Below are 26,005 nucleotides of genomic sequence, written 5' to 3'. Positions count from 1 at the left end.
GAGTTTATGCCAAAAATATTTATTCTAATACTAGCACATACCAACCATTTTTATTTCACCCACAAGCAATTTATCCTTAAGTTTTAATGTAGAAAAACTGTTTGGGATTAACCGGAAGTTTTGCTTGATGGAGGAGTCTAGTTTTGACTGCTAAGCCAGCCAGTTCCAGAATCAAATTTTTATTGACAGCATAATATGTTATATTATATTCCCTCTACCACTGCTACCAGCAATGTCAATGATATAGTTACTGATTACCTTCTGTATTATTAGGAATAGGGAATATTTGCACTTGTGTCCAACAAGTAGAAGCTTGAGGTCTTGGATCTACTAGTGTACTGCAATGAAAGTGGGTCAACTAATGGGACAAAATTCTCATTTAAGAGCAAAAAGTAGCTTTTTTTTTTCTAGTCAAATGTCCATATTTATCTCAGCATACTGAATTCCTAGTAAAGAAAAACAATTTTAATTATGCAGAAGGAATGTAATCATAAAATTAATAAAAAATCATTTAAAAATCATTAAAAATCATAAAAGAAAAATATTTCTTTTATGGAAACTAAAAAAAATACACCATATAATTCAAAATAACATATGATCGTTTATGAAAAAGTCATTGTCTGTCCCCAGTGCCAGACTTATTGCTTGACAAGAAGGAGGAAAGAATCTGGCATATTGAAAGAAGCCGCTTATTGAAAAAGATATTAAATTATCCTAGAAGTTTCATTTTTATACATTATATGTTTTAGCATTATCCTAGCAAAGAAAAGAAAAAATGTGTTTGTACTTTTTTTTTGAATCTTTATGGTGAAGAAAGCAAGCAGGAATGGTTTGGCAGATATTTTAGGTTGTTTGCTTTAAAGCTAGGGTTTGTGCTTGTTTTTAACGGAGAAATATCATGAATAAGAAACAGTTGTTTCTCTGGTTTTTTTCCTGGGGGATCCCTTTGTCTCAAGAGGACTAGAAAGGAATCTTTCACAAAGATTTTCTCTCAGTTGTGGTATTGCTGATGTCAAGCATGCAAGAATCATGAGTCAGCACTCCAAAAGTCACGGGACTGCATTAAAAAAAAAAAAAAAATTGATCTTTTAAAATATATATGCTGCACTTTTTATGATAAATGTATGGCATATTTTTATACTTTTTCTGCAAATGGAAATTTTATTTTTCAAAGCAAAAGAAGAAAAAAGAAGAAACGGATGAGCTTTCTCAAAAATTTGCATGACTACCAGAAATGTGGTTTTGGAGAACATTTGAAGCGTTATGAACAATGCAGTGTAATTGCAGGTGTTGGCAACATGGCAGTTATTTATGAGAACTTTGATCTAAATTGAGGTCAATAAAAACAAATGAAAAAACTCATGGAAAAAAAGCAAAGAAACCTTCCTTTGCATTTCAGAAGCTTGGGCTGCTATAATACCATTTGTTCTGCAGTCCTCCCAAGAAATCCTCAAGCACAAATTCAGGAGAATAGGCCTCATGTCTTTAAGGTTAGATAAAAAGACACATGCACATCTGATTACCAGATACTAGATAAAGTCAGATAATGACAAATAACACTTTGATTTTAGCAAAAAGAAGAATAGGTAAACTAGTGCAGATGCTGCTGTTAGAAAGATATAAGACCTTTACCACAGTTTAAAAGACAAAGACTATTTGAAACTAACAACATGGTTCTGGCCAGAAAAAGCTACAATTATTTTTAAAAATGTCACCTCATTCACATTCAATGATCACAGAAAATGGAAACATTTTAAGGAGTAATTGTAAACATCTGCTACAGAAAAAACGAAAACATGACTAAGACAGAAATGAGCTGCCAACACAAAGTATTGTGTGAACAGATCCACCAGAAAAACACGACTTCTGAGGATGAGTTCTATTTGGAATGGGGGGGGGGGGGGGGGAACATTATTATAAGAAAAGATTAGAATCCACCTAAAACCATTTTATTTTAACTCAGTCTGGCCATCTACTCAAATGTCAAGGAATGTGGCTACACTTGAAGTTGTGCAGCAGCTTCGGCCCCTGCTGCTTCTCTTGCCTTGCTCCAGCAGAAGTGTTTCTGCAGGCACAGTGAACTGGACTCAAACTACTCTAAATACTTTTTGCTTTCTTTTTCAACTAGGTCTTTTTTCAGCTGGGCTGGTTAAGAAAAAGTCAATGGCAGATCACATCAAGTGCAGATGGTGATGACAGCTCATACAGGAACGCTGCTAGATTTCTAACTATTACCTCAAAATACTGATTTCAAAATCAGTGCTGTAATGCCAGCATAAATGAAGGTAAATCAGATCCTTCTGTTTCTGAGAAAATGTTCTCCCAATCTGAGGACTATAAATAAGTGGAAGGCATCTATAGATCTACACCTCAGCACAGTGTTTAAAGTTGTTGAGCAGCTTGCAAGACGCAGGGCTGCTTTGTGAGATCTATTGACTCCAGCACAGAGAAACAAAGTGAGTGAGTTAACACAGAAAAGAAAGTGAAGGTGTGAATAGTCCAGTTTTCCAGGTATAACTGTGCCAGTTAAAGATGTTTCCATGAAAAGCTCATACCGCTGACTGTAGAGATACAATGCCACGTGTCCTCTGGCACAAGTCATCATATGCACATTTTATAAAACACTGCAGGCAGCCTGGGTTTGCTCAAGTCATCTTTTCTTAATGCCAAACATTACATCTAAAAGCAGCTGTTCTGATTGAAAGTGTTTTATCACCGTCCATTGGTAGAAGCTTGCAACTCCCCCAGCTCTGCTGGCTGACCAATTAATTTGAATTATTCCTAGTCTATTCCCTTCTGTAACTGGGGAAAATCAGCCAGATTAGATGTGGCTGTGGGCAGATAAACTGTGCTGGGTTAAAAGGTTAGTGAACACAGGTGTCTTGAGTTGTCTAACCATGCTGCATGTTTTTCTGCCCACGGAAGTCTGCTGACTGTCTATCAAACAGCTTATTCATTACGTTATTATTTTTTAAAAAACTGAATTAACCTGTTTTTTGAATTCACTGCATCGCCATAGGAATGCTTGTCCTTCTGTAGAACAGGTGAAAATACTGGGGAAACAAATACCTGCTGGCAAGGTAGGTGTGATTCTTTGTGCCAGTGATAATGCCAGTTTGAGTACAAGCCAAACCATCAATTAAAAAAAAGGCCCACAATTTTCAGACTTGACCAAAATTGAGAATGTGAAAAGGAACTTCCAGGAAATGGGAGTTCTGGGAGAAGACTCCAAGAGATCTTGCTGACTAGCTCTTTAAAAAACCCTCTGAAATTGTAAGAACAGAGTAGATTGATATCAATAACTTATTATGGTTCATACTTGGGTTATGTGCTGGCTCTATTGTTAAGGTGTGGGAGCTTGGAACCCTGAAGAAAGACTGTGATGGTGGAGATTGGGTGGTATTTAATGTTATCATGTGCTCTTAAATCTCAAAATACACATGTAGGTGGTGTTCAGGGAGGTATATTTTTGCTTCTGCGTGTCTAGAAATCAAGTATGTAGAGACCTGAGGACTATGAGCAAGTTGCTTCCATGCGGATGTCAATTAAGTCTGCTCTGGAAATGTAGCAGGGAGCCTAATTTCCTTAAACTACTAAGCAATCAAAGACAAATACTCATGAAAAGCATCTTTCTAAAGGATTTCCTTGGAATATGGCACAGGATTTCAGAAGATCTGTAGTAAACGTTTTTGAAGATCTTAAAATCTATAAAATGTTGAATGTGCATTTCAAACTGCATCTTTTTGGTAGTTTGGTAATAGAGAATTGGCTGCTGGTTTAAGCCTGTGGCCAGGAAGAGAGTAAGAGCAGTTATATAACAAATCAGCAAAGAACCAGCTTTTGACATTCTCACAATGAACTGCAAGCAAGCCAGTATTTCCTGAGAAAGATATTCCAATCTTTTTATCTAGGTTGAAGAACCCAAAACAAAACCTATTTTCCAGTCCTGGAATCTCCACTATTGATAGAAGATGGTACACAGAACACAGGTAAAAATAAAATTTTTGCTTACATTTAAGGAATTAAGAACTTCCAGAGGTGTCATAAGACTAGTAAATCTTATTAAACTGGGATTATCATCCTGAATACTTGTACTTAATAGGAAAATAAATGGTGTTCAAACCTATCATTTTAATTAAGTACCAGCTCTCCAGGTTCATGGTGTGCTGCCTTTATTAAAGCCGTAGGTCACAAGCCATGGGTTCCATGGTACATAAAGCATGGCTTTAGGCTTCTATTACTGGGTCAAAATGGTGCAATGAAATGATGCAAAGTACTGAAGTGGACTAAAGTCATTCTGTTGGTTTAAAATTTGTTTAAAAAAAATTTATACTTCCTACTCACATGCTATATGTGTGACTAGAAACCATCTTTCCAATATGTAAGTTTAATCCTAAGTGGTTACTCGCCATTTTTACCATAGAAAGAAAACCTTAGACCTGGCAAAAAATACATATACGGTATGTTTCGGCTGTTTTATAGAGTTGCCATTGTAAGACTATGACTAAGAAATACTCATCGTACATACTGAGGAAGTATTGATCGTAACAGACCTGTTATTAACAGTGGTAGAACCACAGCAGTCTAAAGATCTAAGTCCTTGTTTTTTCTAAGTCAATTATACCAATCTAAAACTTGGCCCACAGCTCTGTCTCCTCCTGATATATTTGATTATCCTACGTAAATTACCAGGAACTAGAAAAAAGAAAGCATTAAGTATGAAGATTAATATTCTCCCATGGTCTGTGTATTTTGAGTATAATAAGTCTCAAACCATGATTACAGGCCTTTTCCAAACTTAAAAATATTTGCACTGTAGAAGGTAGTTTAAAGAAAAATGGCTAAATAAAAGTTTAATCCCTCAGAGCTATTTTGTGTTTCTTCATTGTCTCTCTCTGAGAGCTCTGCTCTTACCAGATGGAAACCAAAAGAATGTTGGTTTTAATCACTGACTGTAAATGTGACAACCTGTACTTTCAGCAATTGTGTTTGTTAGTTTTAGAGGACAAAATAGTGGTTTTAGTTTGTTAGAGGACAAAATAAGCTACCTGTATTCCTGCATGGACTTCAGTGAGGGTACTGCCTGAGGGTACAAAATTTTCATTTTCTGATCATTAAATTTATCTGAATTTTATGAGCTAACTTCTTTTTTGCCCCCCCCCCCCCCCCTTTTTTTTTGTTGGTTTTTTGGGTTTTTTTGCTTTTTTTGTGTGGTTGGTTGTTGGTTTTTTTTTTTGTAAAACCAAAGTTAATCTGGAATAACTTTGTGTGCATCAGCATTGTTCAGATACACTAGCCCAATTAATGTGGAGTTATGCTGACTGGGCAGAGTTGTTACTAGGACATTGCCACCTTTTAGACACAGTTTAGGAATTCAGCTCAGTAAAAGACACAGTGCAGATATTATACTGGCTTCATATGCAGACACTTTACTTAGAAGACAAAATTAAAGAGATGGAAATTTTTTTCTTCAGGGCCATGATGCGCTTTTTTCCAGTAGGAGTGAAACAAAACTGGAACATAATTGATGAGCCAGAAGGATATCAGTCTTTGTTACTGGCTCAGAAAGCTTGGAAATAGTAAAAGTGACAGCAGAATGCAATATTTTTCTTTTCAGTACTGCAATACACTTCCTATCTGAAGGTACAGACTTGGGGTTTCATATTACTGTCTTGGTTCATCTGCATTGGACTGCAAAACTTTAATTTGACTAAATTACATTAGTATGGCTTTCAGCTCCCCCATACTAGCATAGTGTCTCTTTATGCTAATGAATCTTCTACCAGTTTCAATGAGCAGTTTTATTTCATATGAGGAGAAGGATTGAGCATAGTTTCCTAGTCTGAGCTCTTTGCAGCAGTGCTAAAGTCCTGCAGTTGGATACTAATGTCATCACAACGGCAAATGTGACAATCTTTCTGCCAGTGCAAGCCTTGCAAGCACAGGGCTGTGCGTGACACCTCAATATCTTCCCGAGGTTCCCCTGCTGTGCATGAGGCTCCCATGATTTCTAATGCTCCTGTTATTCATATTCAGCCTTAGCATAAACATGACATTGATATTTTCCTTTAGAAAAACTGGATAAAGGAAAAAGACTTTTCATACACAAAGCTAACATCCAGAAGCTGCGTAAAGACCCTAAAAGTCTCCCTAGGTTCACTTAGAAACGAGATTAAGACTTGAGCTTGACTCTTCATCCTGATGATGCAGAGCTGTTTGTTTGAAGTTTAGTTTTGGTTTGTTTTGGTTGGGTTGTTTTTTGTGGTTTTTTCCTGAACAGTTAACTTTAAGGGGAAATAATTATAAAAGGTCTACATGTTTACTTTTAAACACAGCATTTTTTCCACTCTGCCCCAAGTCTGACATTTTAATGACCTGCTTTGCCTTGGCTTTTACTGGCAGCATATATTGAAGAGGAATTTTATGTACAGTTTTAACATTTGAACAGAACAGCTCCATGTTCTGTCACTCTTTTATGTTGTGGAAAATGTCTTTTAAGTTTTTATTTCTTTTAATTGCTTACTAATTTGAGGGAATTTTTGCAAATGTCTTTAGAAACTTCCAGATTTATAATTGGTAAAGGTTATTAATTTAAGAAGAGCAAGCAAAATAAAGGCTGCATATATTCGCTCAAATTACTATCCTAAATGACTCCATGGGGGGTTTCTTATAGGGGTCACTGAAAGGCAGAAAGGAACGTTTTTACTTCTTTGCTTTGTCACAAAAATTAGGTTACAAGAGCTATAAATGCAGGTAATACTTTTTATTACTAGATTTTCCTCTTTAATGAACATAACATTTCTTCTTTTCATATAACAATACCCACTGAATGTCTTGGTACTTAGCATGTTTACTCTTATCTTTAACAAGGGTCTAAAGTAACTCCCCTTTAAAAGGATCACAAGCAATCTGAAGGCAAGAAAGAAACTCTGTATGGCAGGATTGCTGCTGGAAGTGGAAGATTGAAGGGTGACACTGTCTTGCCCACGGCCAGCAAGCTCATCAATAACACCAGTCCTTCCATTGGTGAGGTAGCGAGAAGTGAAAACTAAAATTGGAGAAGTCACAAGTCTGAATTGGAAAGACCAGAAAATTTTGCAATGCAAAATACAAAATTGGTCACATATTTTCCTGGTATAAAACACATTGCTCTGTGCCAGTCTGCCAGAATCCACTTTTACATGATTCTCTAGTTCCAAAAAAGACTTAGTCTTGCTATTGCTGAGATTTGGGCCACATTGTTAAACTGGGATAAGCAGCTCCAACCTAAGTGAGGCTGCGCTCTACAACAGTTGATCCAGCGAGCATGCTACAGTTGTTCAGTACAACTGGGCTCACAAGGCTCTCTCTTCAGGGGATTACACCTCCTTCCCAGCACTGATCTTCAAGAGGGCATTAATATTCTCTGAAAGGCAGCCACTCATCTGTAGCTCTGTAAGGCTGATCTACTTTGATCTTAGCCTCAGAAATAGAATGATGAGGGATAAGAGTTCAAAGTATAAGAAGAATGTACCACATTTTAATAAGTAATGAGAATTCCCTTCATTTGTTGTTGTTGTAAGAAAAAATAGTTTAATATCTTTATGGGATTAGGACTCCACGGTACCTTGCTAATGAGTGGCCAGAGCTATTAAGATTTTCCTGTGTCTCCAGATACACTGGCAAACAAACATCAATAAACAATGACAAGTCTAAGACTGACTAAGATTTTGATCTGGCAAATATTTTATTAATGTGGCTAACATGTTGAGTTATTTTGATTGTAGACCCAGTAGAGCAAATATATAACACAGAATTTCAATCTTTTCCTTACAAGCAACCTGAGGATTAAGGAAATGACCAGTAATGAATGGTGCCTTTTTAACAAAGTTATCACAAATGACCGCAGATTGTGGAGTGTTTACTATTCAAGCAGCCGTGGATGAACAGGAAATTCAGAAAATTACCTATGAGGACAAAATTCCTTGGTTTATAGCAGTTTGCTCAGAACTGAGGAGATATCGTTCACATGAACACTTAGCCTGCATAGCAGTGACGAATACCAGCAAATTTAGCTTTCATAAGTATGTTTGAGAAAGATTAGCAAACACTATTCAGTTCAAGTTTTAGTTTTTAGGTTAGCTGCCTTTCATATTAATCAGCTTTGGTTTTTTCAGGGCCGCCTTTTCTGTGTAAGAGCAGTGGATGAATGCCATGTTTAATAACTCCTACACCAACTAATTCCTTTTTCCAGCAATTGTGTGGTTTCAAAAAAAATATTAAGTTTGTATAATTGGAAGAAGAAATGTAAAAATTAATGTTGTTTGTCCTTAAAGTGCTAGAGAAGCTTATGTTTCAAGGAGTCACATTGTTCTTTCAGGACCATTTATTGTTTATCAAATTCTCTATTTATTTTTCCAAGTCCTATAAGTACAGTAGGATTTAAGGTCATAACAAGATATTTTTTCACTTGATCAGTTCAGATGCTAATTGTCACAAAGAAGTATAGCATACTAAGGAGACTGAGATACTCCACATGCAAAGTCTGATTTTCTGAGTGTGAAGCAGGAATTACTAGCAAGGATTTTCATCTGGTCAATGTAGAAACTTTGTTTCCTTACTCACTTTTCATGACTGACTGATAAACAGCCATGCCATCTCTCTCTAGCACCAATCCTAGAAACTACCTAGAAACAGGTTACTAAATTCTTTGCTGTAGAGACTGATAGACAGTGATTTCATTTTCCATTTTGGAGAATGTTTGAAAAGCATCAGTGACATGTATGATCAAGGCCAAGCATGAAAAGCTTGTCAGTCAAGAGAACATCATCCCATAAACGTCCCTAACAGCTCTTTCCTCTTTTCTGATTCAAAAGGAGTATAGCTTTAATGAATTTATTAGTCAGCATCTGTTTAACAGGCATATGTGTGATGGGTTTGTGAACATACCTGGTCTATTTTTAATGCAACCTCCAAAAAGATTTTGATCTTATTTTTAGCTTTAACCTTACAAAAATATAACAGCACAAAGAATTCTTACAATGACTAAACTCTTTTTTTTTATTTAAATCCCAGTTTCAAAGGAATCTGGCTATGACCTGGATTTTAATTTTCTTGGGGATTTTACTAATGCTTGAGGAGGAAAACCTGGTGCATTTTCAGTATATTAAATACCTGTTCATGTCAAAGTAGTCACCAGCTTTCTACTTCATTTGATTAGAGTGATACAGCAAGGGGTATATCTGGATATTTATCATCTTTAGCTATGCTTTCATTAGAATATGATTTCTTCATTTTCATTATTGGGTCATGCCACAATAAATGCACCTAAATATTACTCAATTTTGAAACCACTTAATTATCCTGTCATTAGTGTAACATTACTTAATTTTACATTAAAATTGTTTTCCTGGACACCTAAACTAGATTCAAATAAACTGTTCATTTTTGGCAACCAGGAAGAAATGAAGTCCTGTAAAAATCAGACTTTGGAGTGAGGAAGCTGGCAATTTTTTTCATTAGTTTCATAGGGCTCATTGTTCCTATTCTGGAAACTTTATAGCTGCAATCACCTACAGCTAGAATCTGATTTTTACTGAGGTGCTATAATAATTATACTAAGTATTTTATGTTTGTCACTGACAAACAGCAATCCTTGAATGTCACTTAAGGAAAACAGAAACTTTCACATTGTGGATTAGTTTCCAAAACTTTATGGTTTGAGTTCTCAAGAATAAGTGCAAGCTTTTCGTTAAATAAAACCAAACCAAAAAACTACTCCAGGTTTTGAATATAACCAGGAAATCTTTCAAACTCTTGAACAATTCACAGAGATGTGATAAAATATTTTGCTAAGAAACTTAAAACTGACTTGCTGAAAACTGAAGGTTGACAGGTTTAACTAAATACTGTAACAGCAAAACAAACAAAAAAACCCCTTTCAGTTCACTTGTGGATTAGCAGTTAATACTCTCAAATCCACAAGCTACAGCTATCTGTGCTGTTATAACCCAAAAGAAGAACTCTACATTTTATGTTTTTCAAAGGAAGATCTTAATCACCCCTTTGTAAGCCACCAAACCTCTTATTAAAAGTCTGGGCCCAATCCTCCCTTAAAAGAGAGGCCCCAGCAAACGATGGTCTTTGATCCTAAATTGAGAACAACTCCCACTGAAGGTAATGGTATGGGATTAAGGGTTGCAGAATTCGGGCCACTGCTCACGAGAGTGAAGAATAATTTCATAAGATTAAGGACCATTATTACGTTTGGTAGCTGTATTCTTATTAACTCTTCTTTGTTATTTATTCATCTTAAATAAAATGATCAATATTACCTTGTTGTCAGTATCAACATTAGTCAGTGGAAACTAGAGTCAAAATGACTGAAGTGATTTTTATATTTTTAATTAAAACTTCTGTTTATAGCATGAATACTATGTACTGTAAAAATGATAAAATAGCTAGTCAGCTCTTTGATATCATGTTTTTAAATAAGTTACTGACAATCTGAATCATTAAACATAATCTTCTATTAACATTAACTTGGTCCCACACACATACAAACTGCTTTTCTGCTGTACTAAATGTGTCCTAGTAAGTGCATTCAGGAAGGGGACCTAGAGAGCTAGGACCAGGTACCCACGTGGCCTGGCACAGGGTGCCATGTCCTCCAGTTGAGAGGGAAGGAAATAATGGAACATATTCCATCCCCCCCAAAATTCTTATGTAAAAATAAGGACAAATATAGTATAAAGTTAACAGCTGTACAAGCAAACCAGAGTAGGAGCCTCTCTCATAAATTGATTAGGATTTTCTCCATCCTTAGGAGATTCCTCAGCAGACCTGTATGTTCTCTACGTAAGAATGCAGGCGGAAGTACTACCCCACAAGGTTAGGGATGGTAATTTTTATGAGGTGGGAAGGATGCCTGAATTGGATTGGTTTGCTTCTATATGACTTCAGTTTACCTGCAAACCAGGCTTTGTGCCAGCTGTGATAGTGAGGCACCAGAAACATTGTCTGAGGATTTAAAAACAAACAACAAAAACACCCAAACCCCCAATCAAATGAACCACAACAGACATTTAACTTGCTCTACCTGAGCTCTGTAAAAGTCTTGCACTGGTACATCGCTGATTTCAGATTCTTTTATTTGTCATAAATGGGAAATGTGGAAAGAAGCTGGAGCTTAACAGTTTAGCTCTTTTTTTTGAGAGGAAATAGAGTTAAAAGCTGCATGTGCTTGGCTTATATTTCATAATAAATTTTATTATTAGAATTATAAATTAGGCCCCTGGGCACCAAACTACAACATAACTGAAAACATGACCAACCAAGGTAAATTGATGCCTGCCCTAATATATTTTACCATCATGGAATATCGGAGACTGCCTCTTGGTCTGAGCCCTCTACTCTTAAGTGGGTCTATTGGCACCAGTATTCTACTGCTATAACTAGCCTAGGACTTGAATCTGAGCCATGATCTTGGTTTCCATCAATTCATTGCAACTGAAGTCTTGTAGCTTTTTGGCTGCCTTTCACCTTCTACAGGTGGTGGAAGGCCAACTGCAAGTGTGTGTGTTCTCATTAGCTGTACAATAAGCCCTGAGCTTTTCAGTGACTACTGGTGGAAGAGAGATTATCTTGTGTGTGTGTCATTGCACATCTTTCCATGCTGATATTTAGCAGTACCATGATTCAGTGGTGCAGGACTCAGTCTTTTGCATTTTCCGTAGGATCAGCAGTCAGAAAAGCTGTGAGTGATACAATCCCATTTCCTTTGATATTATGCAGTTAACCAAATCTGTAAAAACTGGAGAAGTAACATTACCCCACCAACTTGTGCTTGATGACTACAATCATGAATGTTTCTGAGGAGAGACAGTTATTTGAATCAAATTGTTTGCCTTCTTTGTAACTTTAGTTTATCTTGTGAAAATACTGTCAGAATAATATATGCTTCCTTTATAACCAAGAAGTTCTACTCTTGATCGATAGGACTTACATTTCATTTGTCAGGTTAATGAATTGTTAGTCTTCCAGGTTTTTTTAGTGCATTTCAGTCTCCTTTTATGCAGCAGGCAGCTGTGACAAGACTGAGGTGGAAAAGTAGCCTAAATAGGGACTGGTACACTTAGATCTCACTAGGTGCTCCTACCAAAACAGGTAGAAGTACTTAGGCTAATGCCAACAACTGTGGCCAGAAGTGATGCTGGGAGAGTATCCTAGAGCTTGGGCTTCACTGTTGGAGACAGTGATTAGGCCTGGGAACTCACCATAGCTCTGACAGGGGGGTCCGGGGCTGGGAAACCATATGCTTTCATAGCTGAATTGTTTCAACTCTATAGCAAAGAATGTTATGGTCTAGTGTTCTCAGAAGGTCGGCTAACGGGGCTTTAAAACCACAGTACAGGACCTATCTCCCTGAATGTCAGGATTGTTGCTGCAGACAAACCATGCAGCTCTCTGGAGCTACAAAGAAACTGAAGTTCATAACGGCCAGGATTTGGCTTTCTAGATTGGGCTGCTATTCCAATTGTGTGTAGCAAGCTCTATACAGAATAAAATCATCAGAAAATGCAACTGTGAGTTTTTCTGCCTACCAGTGACAATATTAAGTGTTTTCTGTGGTCCTTTCAGGATTTTATCAAGCAAGCAATTTTTTTTTTTTTTTTTTTTTTTTTTTTTTTTGAGTTTAGTTCTGTTTTGGGTGCATATGAGGAAAATAAAGATTTCACATTCAGTAAGTTGGTTTTGTTCCATAAACATTAACTATGCATGTTAAAGCTGTCTTAGGGCAATCCTGATGTGCAGACAGTAGTGTTTTCATCTTTTCTATAAATATTTGCAGTTGATCATGCATTACAATAGAGCATTCCTCTCTTTTGACTTTGCCCTTTTTTTTAGCTTGTTCATCTGGTTTGCAAAGAAGGGGGAAGAAGTTTTTATGGAAAGATAAACTGCAGACTCAACTCTTTGTGTGGATATGTGTGTGTATGTTAGTAGTCTGCTGAAAAGCTATTTATGGATTTTGGTAAGAAGGCACAGTCTCCATTTTTATAGAGCTAATGAAATCTTTGGGGTTTTGTTTATCTACATACAAAGTTCAGTGGAAAAAAAATTAAGTAGGAATGACAAGTAAACATCAGAAATAAAATGTTAGCTTAAGTTCTAATCATTGCATTTTAAATGCCATATTCATCTTCTTTCATTTCCTCTGTGAACACTTCTCCAATTTTTGTATGCTACTATATTTCAAAACTTCTTGACCAATAAATATAAGTCTTCTGATGTCACTTATGCTTTAAATACTTTGCTGCTCTTGATAGCCAAATATGCCAGCAGTCTTAGGAGTGTGTTTCTGGGTGCCTTAGACTTTTGTAATAGCCAGAATAATTTTGTCAATCATAGAAAAAATCACTCAGTTTCAGTGAAACAAAAAACTGTTTGTAGTATTTTCAAATCACTTCCAGTGTAAAATTTTATACCTTAATATTATTTTCAGTTTTGTTCAAGCGTTGTCTAAGCCAGCAGTCAGGGCACCTTCAACTAGGCAATTCACAGTCTGAGAAGGGGTTTTGATCACGTGTTGTCACTAGATCCTAAGTAGAATCCTCTTATTTGTTAACAAGTAAAACAACAGAAGTTCTTCAGTGGAAAAATAAAAATAAAAAATGTAATTATTTTTTAATTAGTAGCAGATCTACTTAAAACATTTAAATTATCTGACATTTGCATAGGTCCTTTACATGATCATAACTTCATGACAGGCTTTACAAAATAACTTAAATATGATATACAAAATACAGTAAAATTTCCCTGGGTTCCACACTCTGTAAGTTTGTGGCAATTTTGTATCTGGATTAGGATCTCTAATCATTTAAATTGAGCTAAGCTCTCTGCATATTTTTAAATGAATACTCCTGCATTTATTATGTGAAAAGTCTGTACATTTCAAACAATCATTTTAGAAACAAGCATAGGAAAGCTCTAGTTATGGATGGAGAATGTACTGCTGTAATTTATTTTTTTAAAATGAATAACTGAACATTATTGGTCTAGTATCACTGTCTTTTCATTTATCTTTCATCACTATGCCTTTCAATACTATTCATCTATGGACTAATGCAATGCCTGCTGAAGTCAATAGAAGTCATTCAGTTGACATCAATGAACGATGAATCAGACCTTTTAAAAAGAAGAAGAAACTAGAGTTTACAAGGGTTAAACAGAGCACTGAGGCAAAACAGTCTGAGGCAGGAATTGTGACTTCTCCTGTGTCCATACAGCACCTGGCACCTCGCTGCCGTACAGAATAGAGACGAAATAAACCAATCATTGGTCTCCACTGGTAGCTCTGATAAGGGAAGGCAGTTTTGCCAGTTAACATCTGAATTGTTTTTCTATACAAAGCCTTAGTAGGTGTCAATAATTGTAATACACGGTAAAAATCTGTTCAGATAGGTGTCATTGATGAAGATTTTGAAAATCTTTTATTTGTTTCTGCACAGTCTTTTCAAAAAACTCATACTTTGCTATCAGCCTTTCTTTGTTCTGATTAAGTTGTAATCACTCAAAAGCAGATTCAGAAGCTCTCCCTTCCTTCCTACACAGAGAATGTGTTTGTTTTATACCCAAATGTGACATTGCACACTGGTGCAATTGAAAAAGGCTGCAATGATCAATTGAGGGCCCAATCAAAGCCTAACAGATAGGCAGCCATTCATCGCTGTTTGATATAAAAGGTGTTTTATTTCTCATCACTTTTTTGTCACTGAAAGAATGCTTCCTACGTGCAGATTAATTAAAGTGTAAACATTAAATATTGATTGATGCATTATCAGCATGGAGCAGTTGCCTCCACTCAGATTGATTCCTGCAGTGATTTATTGTCATATTTGTGGAGTCATTTCACTCGATAACAAAGAGAAATAGCCTGCTCCCTCTACCTTTCAGGCTTGCTTTCTGGCTCTTGCACTCCACTTCCTTATCCTCAGTGACTCCCATTCTTTGCCTGCTGGAACTAATATGGCATCATTGTATTTTCAGGAGAAAAGTTTAGGGCTTTTTTTTTGGCATTTGCATAGCAAGTTTATAGTTCAGTGGGAAGCTTGCAGACCTGTGCTCTCAAATGGAACATCTCTGGTTAATGCTTTCAGCCCCTGTCCCACATAGCTGCTTTCCCTGACCCTGCTCAAGCACAACTTTGCAAGCACAGGTTCAAATCTTTTGAATTAATTTACTGCCAACCTGACAGAGAGATGAGCTTTCAACAGACTAACATTGTTTAGGTCAGTTTTACAGCTAAATTATCCAATTAGTTACTCTGAGTAGGAGCACAGTCAAACAATAGCATATCAATTTTAAAAGTTTCAGAGTTTTACTCTTGCTTTTGGACAAATGCATAAAAGAGGCCTTTATTCAAGTTTTGTGGAGTATTTGAAATTGAGCAAAATTTTGTGGGATGTTACTGAGCTCTGGATTAGAAAATCCTTTAAAAATTGTATTCAATTTATGTAGCTTTTGGAAGTGGATTCAAACAAGATAGTAACTCAAACCCCTTCACTCTTCTCCTGGAAAGTCTTTAATGTTCTTACTCTGTGTTCATCTGCATCAGGGAAGGCTATTGCACTCGTTTTGAGATCCACTGCATGCAGCCATCTGTGCCAAAAGGAGCTGTAGCCCAAGTGTCATGTATTTATTTGTTGAAGACTGCTATATTCCCTCCTTCTCTGTTTTTACTGGGAGGATGGTCATTCAGCATGTTTACAGCCAGAAACTGCTGAATGAATGTATTCTCAGTGACCCAATCAGCTACAAAAGAAAATTATTTGTAAAATTGTTTTGTTCTGCAGTAACAAAACAATCTCTTACATACATGGCTTTCATTTAACATTCAGAGAATTAGATTACTCAAAATCTGCTGAAATTAAATGCATAAGACCACAAAAATATGTAACAAGCAACTGATGATCTTGATTCAGTCAACCAATGAAATATTAACCTTTGGTCACAGTAGCACCAAATGCTAAACTTGTGAATTTAATGCAGCAGATAATTTAACTCCTAGACCTGCAGGAAATCATAGGAATGGTTTTCTATGTAAGCAGCAGCCATGCCAAACCTGGCACTCAAAGAACTGTATGTTATGATTTTTCTAGAAGGCTGTTGCAAAAATTGCATGAGAATTCATTAAGATAGGTATTCACTTGTACTGCTGCAATGCCTGGCCATCCCTGTCACTCCTAAGCACTTGCCCAACAACACTTCATTTAGGGTGTTTCGATATTTTACAGAGGTACCCAAATCTGGAAGAAAATGTGGCTATTCTAGGTCCTTCTCCTGTACATTTTCTTCTGTTTTCCTTCTGCTCTGTCATTACCCATTCCATGCCAAAATTCCTCCTTTTTGCATTAACTTGCTGATATTTGGGAAGTCAAACCTGAATTTGACGTTCCTAGTATTAAAAAGCAAACAAACCAACCCTAAAATATTGCAACAGTGTGCTCATCTGGATTCCTTAAAAATAGTGCTCTCTCAAGATCGCTTTTCCCCTTCTCTTTCTTTGCTGTTGACCTTCCTACCTACTGAAGAGCACCACTGTCACTTTCTCTTGGCTCGTCAGCCTTATTGAAATTGTCAGCTTCGCCGGTCAAGCACCTTGTTTTCCTGTTTGTCTTGAAACAGCTGTGCAAAGCAGCATGGCTGTATAACCACCGCTGCTCTGAATGCGGTGCTGTGAGCCTGTGTGTTTGCAAGGCTGCTGTCAACAAAATCTGTTGTCACTGTAATTTTTGTAGAGTACTTCTACATTTTTATGAAGCCTTTTGTTCAAAGATTCTAAAGCATTTTGTGTAGGAAAACAAATGTTCTTAAATATCTCTATTTTTAGATTAAAACATATATCATCTACGAAAATAAAGTTTAACACTTTTCATATGACAGATAAAGACTTTCTAACAAACAATATTCAGTCTGAATTGCATTATCATTGTTTAGATAGGGCCACACAAGAACAAATTAAGAGACATCTCAGTTGCAAAGGATCTGTTACACAGATCAAATGTGGACCTGAGGAGCATGAACAGAACCGTTCCCTCTGGGTGACATTAGAGCATCTTTGAAAACAATTGGAAAGCATCTGTTGACTTTAATGTGCCCAGGCTTTCCTCCTTGTATCCAGTGAAGACATATAGAGATGCTTATATACAACTTGGACCTAAACCATATAACCGCGAACAGTTTCCAGAAGGAAGCAGTCGCAGGGAAGAAAAGACATCAGCTTTTGAAGAATTACGGGCTGTGACTCTGTTGTGGTTTGTCCTGATGTAAGTTAGCCAGAAGGGCTTGGTAACTGCAGGTAGCTTTTCAACTGTCTTGATCATTGCTTTAGGTCTTTTTCAGTAAGGTATCTAGATGAGCTTGGTATTAGTGTGTAAACTACTAAAGCTAGAGTTATGCTGGCTGGGTTTCTTCTCGAAGAAGCAGTGTAAGTCTGCGCACAGCAAGTCTGTGTGCTTAATCTATTTCTGTTTTAGCCTCCACCAATGTTCCTAACTGACTGTCGTGGGCAACTAAGTAGAATAAGCAGATATTAGGAATAAGTGGGGAAGGCATGAAACAGAGAATAGACGACAGATCTTTTGATAGATTGCAAAATCATTTTGTAAAAGCAGTGTATGATTTAATAATGTGTCTCAAATATCATCCTCCAGGGCTAGACTATGAAAGGCATGAGGTCTTTGTGAACTAAGCTTTTCCCTCCGCATGCCTTATTGCACCTCACCGTTATACAGCTCTTGTACAAAAGCCATACAATAGTTAAGAATGATAACTCGAAATCCTTTAATTTGTTTTGGTGTTTCAAATAAGATGAAAAGTTGCTTTTTTTTTTTCCTTATATGCTTTCACAGGATCCTAAGATAGTTCATGTTGGAAAGATACATATCTTTCACCATGGACAATTAAATCTGACATGAAGGGATACAAAAAAGATGTTTGTTAAGGATTTAGCTCACTACTGACCTAGATGCTGGATTTTTAGATATGTTCATATAGTTAGGGATTGTAAATCTATACTAATGACTCAAATTCACAAGATGTTCCCCCCTTGCTCCCCCCCAAAAAAAGGAAAGAAAAAGTTGTTGATGAACACAAGTTATAGAAGGCTGCAGCCTACTGAAAAGACTGATCATCTACAGTAGCAGTTGGATATTTAAAGCAGTCTGCTAATTTTCCATATAAAGTTACAGTTGTATGACCTTTTTAACTGAGTAGACTCTATATATGAATTTAGATTAGCATATCAATGCAAATTGCCCTACTGTTTTCTTATATCTCTATCAGACCTGCCAAATGAATTGCCCTAAATTGTGATATTTCCCCTCCAAAAATGAGTTTTCCATTTTTGTTGCAACAATTACAGGTTGCAGGAGAGTCGTATGTTATTTCCTGAAATTGTACGTAATTTATTTTTAAGAGCTTGAAACATAGTGTTGAAGTTAAATGCATATCATCTTTGTAACTGCTCAGACCATGTTATTTTATATTTCCTGAAATACCTGTGAAGTTAAATGCAAATTAAGGGAAAACAAATTACAACTTGTTTTGTGACCAGTGTCTGATTATATACAATATAACTAATTCCATCCTTCATATAATATTTATCTTAATAATTATCCAATGTATTTTAGAATAGTTGAAATGATTGGGGATTCTCTCCTTGGCAGGAGTGGTTATGTTTTTTCATAGGTGTATTTTTTATTCACTTTCTGGGTCACCAGGACTCAACATTTTACAAATTTGTTGTACTAATTAAAAATTATTTAATGCTTGTTATAAGCAGATACAACTGTAATGGCTCAGATAGTTTTTCATGGTCATCTTTTCTAATTCTTTTTTGCCTTCAGTACTTTGCCTTACAAAAAATTGTTTTGTTTTATTATTTGAATTTGAATATTATTATATTTAGGACCATGTAATTAATTGTGTCTCCTTATGCTCTAAATAAGATTTGGCTGCTATAGCTCGAGTCAGCTGTATCTTCAGGTCTAGTTATCTGTATCTGGGGTTTTTTATTTGTAGCTTTTTGTATTTGCTAAGGACACTGAAGAGTTCAGGGATGCAGACAATAAAGAGCACAAACCTGTGGCTGGTGTCTGCAGCCCTGTTCCATTTCATTCCTACAGTGGCATCAGAGTTTCCTCAAATTTTTTCCTGTGCTTGAGAATCTCCAAGGTTAGTGTTTAAGTCTTTGATGCTGCTAGTAATTCCAGTCTGCACCACTAAAGCTGTGTTTTTGAACCACCCGTTGGTAATTGTTGCAAGGACTTAGACAAGTAAGACTATCGAAAGGCATCACTAAGGTCAAACTGTGGTAGAAAGTGCTCTGATTTTATCCTGGAGATTGATGCTTGTATCACCTTTTTTTCGATTCAGCAGCTGGGGTTATAAAATGTATTTGCAATCACTGATTACATGTTAGATCAGACTACAAGTGGAGTAACACAGTATTTTATACACTGTGTGTAGTTTTGCCTAATGCAATAATAAATCAGTGAAGACAGAGGTCTTTTGTAAATTTTAATGAAAATTCAACTGCTGAAAATATAGTTACTTCTGGCTGAAGTTCTAGAAATAATGAGTTCACTTCAATTCTTTAAAGCTGTAAAAATTGTTTTAACTACAAACTTTCTGGGAAGGCAGTAAAGAAATAAGCAATAAAAAAAGAGGCAGCACATTCAATATATTATAATTACTTTGTCATTGGCTATAAGCAAACTGAGGACAGGGGAGCAGGTTATAAAATGTACTTTGAGTCAGCTGTAAAAAATTCCCTTTACTGAGCCTGATCCAAAAAGATCTCTCTCAAAAAATAAAAGATCTCTCAGATAAAAGTTGAAAGAATGGGCCCAATGTACCTTTTCATGGAAATAAAATAATGATAAAATTTAAAAATATTTACGAGATGATCAATAAGCCACATTTTTACGCAAGTCCAGAAGGTTTGGTGAAGAGCTTTTTTTGCCACAGAATATTACTCTACTACTCTGAAATATGCTTTTATTTTCTTGCACTGAATTGTTATGTTGCATAACATAAAGTTATATATTGTTAACCTTATTCACATTTATTAAATGAGTGGCACATGGGGGTTGAGGGTATAGAAATAAAGAATGTTAAAGAATACACCAATATGCTGCTAAACTCCTACATCTTTTTTGTAAGTTTTAAAGTAATGTTTTTGTGAAATTAGCATTTTTCTTTCCTGAAAGCTGCCAGTCTACAGAAACAGATCCAACGTCAATACCAAGTAACCATGCTCATTAGAACACTGAAGATTTGAACAGTACTAAGCAGAATTTACACTTGGTTTTTATCTGGAAGTCAAGAAGAAACATAGTTTATTCAGTTCTTCATTTCCCCAATGTGGATTTTTGCTTTGTTGCTTTTTAAAAAATTCTATCATGCACATACGGAATTTTTCTTTTTTTTTTTTCCCACCCCCAACATAACAGAGATTGTATTTATTATTGCTTGCAGTTTGCTTGGTTTTCTGCTGTATTGCAGATGTTTTTCTTAAATTTTGTCCACTTTGAAGCACCCATTGGTTAATGGGAAGTTGGTTGAATTTTGACTTTGATACTTTCATGATTGATTCAGGGCAGAACTAATAAAATCAAAATTAATATGAAATAAAACAGTTAGATAATATTTTAAATAAAACATCTTTAAAAGGCTTAAAAAAATTATACTTCTTTTTATTATTATTGGTGTTTCCACACCACACAAGTTATGAATCATGCATATTAGGTTGTTTCTTATAGCCTTCTCACAAACTTAAAATTATTGTCAGAATTGCATAGGAAAGGATTTAAAATCTGATTCTTTGATCTCATTTATACGATTCTCCATGTACAGATTCATTGCTTTACGGAGTTTTTTCCAAATTATGCAGGTGTCAGGCTAGAACCAAATAATCACAGTTCAAACACCACACACATTGCTCTTACCCCGGAGCATCACTGGCTTTCATAAACTTAAAAGGAACAAATGATGAATTGCCACCTCTTATCTGCAGGTTTGAGGAAATAGATTTTATTCTGTTGCTTCTGGAACTTCTATTCCTGCATATATGAACAATGTTTTTGTCTCAAAGTAGTGTATATTCTAACTAGCTAAAATACATTTTCTAATTTTTTTTCTCTTATAAACAACTGCATTATATGAACTAATTTCTGATATTAGAGAATACCAAAGTAACCATCAATTTACTGCCTTGTCGTCATCCCTCCCCGTGTAAACTCTTATTCAAATAATAATAACATCAAGAGCAGTGGCCAAGAGGTTTATGCTTAGGCAGTGAATAGGAACCGTGAGAAATCTGGTAGAAGTTTTGAAAAATGTTCTATCTAGAGCGACAAGAGTGAAAACCGTTTAGAAACTACCATGTAGGGGAGGGATGCTGTATATCCTTCACAAACTCTGTGGCTTTCACTGACTGCTTGGAAAGAGTTAGCATTGGTTTTGGTAAAGTATATTCCCTCATGCATTGTGATATATTCCTGAAAAGCAAACTTAGTATCAAACAGAACGTGTTTTCCTATGGTTCTGCATCTGTTTCTGCTCAGTCAAGGTGCATCTGGGAATATATTTTCCCTTGCAGCAGCAGGTGGCGTTGAGTAGCTCACGTTATTCTTACTCTCATAATCATTTTGTCTTACACGTAGTAAAAACTTGTCTCTCAAAGGAGATAATCCACAAGAGAAATTCAACAAGTTTTTATAGATGTAGCAGACTTTCTACATGAAAATAGTAGGGGTCAAATTCTTCCAACTTTAATTGCACTGGGAAATATGACTACAAATAATGTATTTAAGGAACAGCAAAACAAGTGCAATAGAATAATATTTTAATTTTTATACATGTTATCATGTACGAGCACTCATTCACTCTGCAGCACATTCACAAACGTGAGTTAGTTTTGTGGCATTCTTTGCACACCCTACCTCCATAAAGCAAAGGAACTGATTCTCCTTCCAAATACATTACTGGTGTGTCTTCAGTGCATGTAGAGCCGTGCTGCAGATTTACACTGTGATAAGTGAGAACAGAATGAGAATTAGCATTTTCCGAATTTCTTTCTGAACCTATTTCTAAACACCAAAGGGCATTGCAGAAGCAGTTCAAAACATACCTCCAAATGATTACTTGAGTTTATTTTTAAAGTATGACACATAAAACCAAAAACCATTTATTTTTACCTGCACACAGGTAAAATTTAAGAACAGAAATCTACAAGTAAATGACTATACATCAGTCTATAGTCTTATCACTGATTATGAGCATTTCACAAATCCCTCCATCTTTCGTTCATCAACAGTCAGATTTTTTTCATTTGCATATCTAATAATTTATGGCATGTCCTGACCCCAAGCAGTAATTGAACCAATAGATCTTCAGCCTAGATTTACTCCAGTCTGGCTGCCACAGTAATGTAACTCTGCAGGAGTTTTGGATTACTCCAAATGCCATCTCCTCTTCTGAGAAGTTGGCAGTTATAGGCAAAATTTAACCTTCCAAATGTCAAGGCAAAAACTCCATTGCCTAATTTAGACTAAGTCTCCTTTCGTAATACTTCAGATAAAAATAAGAGGGCACCATGATTACTCCCGATGTTACCCCTGGAAGACTGTCTTTAATGTAAGACTCTGTAATGATAAATCAATTCTTCTAAGAGTTTAAAACCATATAAAAGTTTAAAACCATATAAAAGCCTAGAGTAAAAAGGGAAAATCTTATACCACAGCTCCTAACTAGTAATGTAAAAATTGCAAAGAAAAAAAAAGAAAAAGAGTAACTCTTGTGTTAGGGAGGAATCTCTTGATCACAGACAGACTGATGAGAACTGAGCTGAGAGGAGGTTTTGGAAGCGGGAGGTGGACTGCTTTTCTGCCTTGAGCGAGCCACGGCACAGGGCAAAAACACCCAGCCAAGTGCCTGCATTTTTTCTTCTCAAAATGTTGTTTAGAGGCCAATTTCAAGGCAGAATATATGCTTCAGTAAAGTGTTCTCAAAAGGTTTGAACAAGAAAAATACCATCAAACACACAGCTCTGCACTGTTGCAGTGTCTCTGCTGAATACCAACTATATAGAAAATGCAGGCAGGGAAGTTGTGGGTTTACAGCAGGTATTGCTTGGGAAATTCTGTCTGCTCTTAAGCCATTTCTGGCTGCAGGTGAAGGAGCAGATGCACAGACTAGTCACACTGCTGCTGCTGCTTCCAAATCATATTCCAGATATTATGAAAAGGTGCTGGATTTGAAATTTTATAGCAACTCTCATCAGTTGGCTATTTTGTTTTCCTGGAAAGGAGCTGGATTGAGTAAGCTCTGGCAGACACACAGAGCTATGCTGTTGCCACTGACACAAGTCCCAAAACAACACATACAGGCTGTGAGAAAATGCTACTGTCTCACAACTGTGGAGTTCAAAAAAAGAGCAGCATAGGTACAAACAAGGAAAATCTGACCCAGTCTCCAGTTAATGGCATAAATGGAATTTATCTGCTGATGATTAAGTGCTGCTATTGCTCAGTGGTAGCTAAGTTCAATGATGGTAGACATTTTGGAAACCAGGTAGATAGAGAGAAAGATAGATATCCCCAGCTACTTCAACCATCCATAATATCCCACGTGGTGCCATCACCGCTTTAGTCTGACCAATTGCCTCAGTAACATGCTCCATCTTGTCCGATCGATATTAACATTTCAGTAACTCTTTGCAGAGTTACAGCTATCTGCTAGCACAGGAAGAACCTCATTTTGCCTTATTGTATGGAAAGATAATCATATGGCAGAAGAAACACCATTATCTGTTTAAACACTTTCATTTAATTGCTTTCATCGATTGGTTTTTGTCTCTGATACCCTTTTTGTAGCTGTTATGCAAATACTTTAGAGCAAAAAGAAAAAAACTGAAGTATCAGAAAATGAACGAATATTGAAAAGTTTAACAGGAAATCTGGGTTTGGTACCTAGTCTCCTGTCCAAGCAATTACTGCATGTCTCAGTTCTGTAGGTTTAAAATGGGATTAACAATGCTATTAAATCACCTGTTGAAAGACTAAGGATATTCGTGTGATTACCAAACCTACATAAAAACAAGATCCAGAGGCAGAATTGCTGCTGTTTCCTCCTTACTGAGAAACTGAAGGATGATATGATACAGTAGTGCAGGATCAGAAGGAGGGGCAGGCATGTCCATGTGCAGCAGGGGTATAACAGCACTGTCTCATTAAGTGGCAAAGGGAGGACAGAATAGAATAATATGTTCTTTATCCCACCCAGCTGCTGCTGAAAAAGTGGGTGTTCCAGGTGAGTGTCTGGGAAAACAGTAAATAACAGTGAGACAAAAATTGTGACATTTCCCTTGGCACCCTGAGGATATACAGAAAGATGGGAAGTTCCCTTTGTTATCTGTGTGATTGCTGAACATTCTTCTCAAAATAATGCACAGAGCAATAAGGGATAAATCCTGTTTTGTTACATGAAATGCATATCAGCTGAAATGATCCGTAAAAGTGTAAGGAGAATAAAAATATCTCTTCCCTTTAAGTTGTTGATCTCCCATGTTTCTGACTCCTCTGTCTACACTGGCCAGTCATATTTTGTGTCCTTTTCTAATATTTATTTATTTATTTACTTACTTACTTACTTATTTATTTTTTTATTTTTTCCCCTTACAGGATCTTTCAAGCATGCTTCTTTTCCAGATTGAATATGAAAGCTAGAGGTGGAGAGTCAACTGCCTAATTGTCATAAGGATAAATATATTTCATTTGCTTAAAGTGCAGCAAGTCCTGGACTTCTCTTACACAACAAGTTTTCAGCATAGAGGCATGCTCCAGAAAGGTATTTGTGTAGAAAAGGGAAAAATTCTGCAGGTCAGTGTAATCTCTGTTACTAAGAATTACTGAGAGTGTAATGCAGTGTGGGTTGTTGGGGTTTTTTTCTCATTTTAATGAAGCGGTGGCTTGTGGGAAAGATTAAGGGCTATAAATCTGCATTCTAATAGAATCAGAACCTCAATATCAAGTGTCAGAAGCTCTGAAGGTAGAGGCTTTTCAATTGGTGTTTTAAGTTGCTGAGCAAACTTTTCATTTAAATCAACAAATTAGTTTTGATTGTTCAGGTTTTTCCCTTAAAATTTACAGACGAGGATAACAGTCACATGATGGGGTCAAATTCCCATTGTGTTCTTCAGGCCAAATGCCTCTGACTGAGATGGGGGAGTAAAGGCAAGGGTACTGAGGGCTTTCTTACTCACTAACAGCTCTAAATTTTACTCTATAGAGGGAGCATATTGCAGAATCTGCACTCCAGCTCAGGTTTTATTGTGGGGAGTACAACTGATGAGGCTACTGCAAGGGGTGGTACAAGACAACCTGCCTTTAGAAGAAGGATAAAATGTAAGGAAGCTCATATAATAACTAGGTATGTTTCAGGTTGAAAGTTACTTTTCCTTTTTTAATCTTGTTTTTGCTGGTTAAGGTCAGTAAATATAAACCAGGTGTACTTGGTGCACAGTTATTCTCCGAAGCCAACCAGCAGAGAAATCCATTTATGAAAAAGGAAATACTGGAAGTACAGCACTATGACAGCAGCAGAAAACAACTCACTGGAGATGGTAGATGGTCAGAACACCAGTAGTTATGGTTAATATTTAGTCATTCCCTATAATAGCTGTCCCAATGTGTGGAGAAGCTGGAGAACACCCTTGAGCGCTTTCGTGAACTGTGGTTAGCTCAACAGAGCTGCCTGAGACAAGCTCAAAAATAGGTCAAGCATCTCACCTTTATATACCCTTAAAAGCATCATATAGTACTCCTCTGACAGGTGATGTTGTAAGGAAAGAAAATTCCAAAGGGACAAATAAGTGTAAGTAGAGCTATCTTATTTCTAAGGAAGAAAAATCAAGAGCTGTGCCTTACGAAATAAGAATGCTCACTCATGGTTTGCAATTAGA

At 36.4% G+C, this 26,005-nt stretch overlaps 1 long non-coding RNA gene across 5 annotated transcripts in view; it reads right to left on the bottom strand.

Moving 5' to 3' along the window:
- The window catches only part of LOC115600598, a 63,877-nt gene that overhangs the window by 9,119 nt on the left and 28,753 nt on the right, over positions 1 to 26,005 (bottom strand). For all 5 annotated transcript variants that reach the window (XR_003989066.1, XR_003989069.1, XR_003989067.1 and 2 more), the window contains one exon: positions 21,987 to 22,072. This is a non-coding gene — a long non-coding RNA (uncharacterized LOC115600598). The remainder of the gene's footprint in view (positions 1 to 21,986; positions 22,073 to 26,005) is intronic.

Source organism: Strigops habroptila, chromosome Z (assembly GCF_004027225.2).
Source record: "Strigops habroptila isolate Jane chromosome Z, bStrHab1.2.pri, whole genome shotgun sequence".
NCBI lineage: Eukaryota > Metazoa > Chordata > Aves > Psittaciformes > Psittacidae > Strigops > Strigops habroptila.
This window is presented reverse-complemented; position numbering and strand designations above follow the sequence as displayed.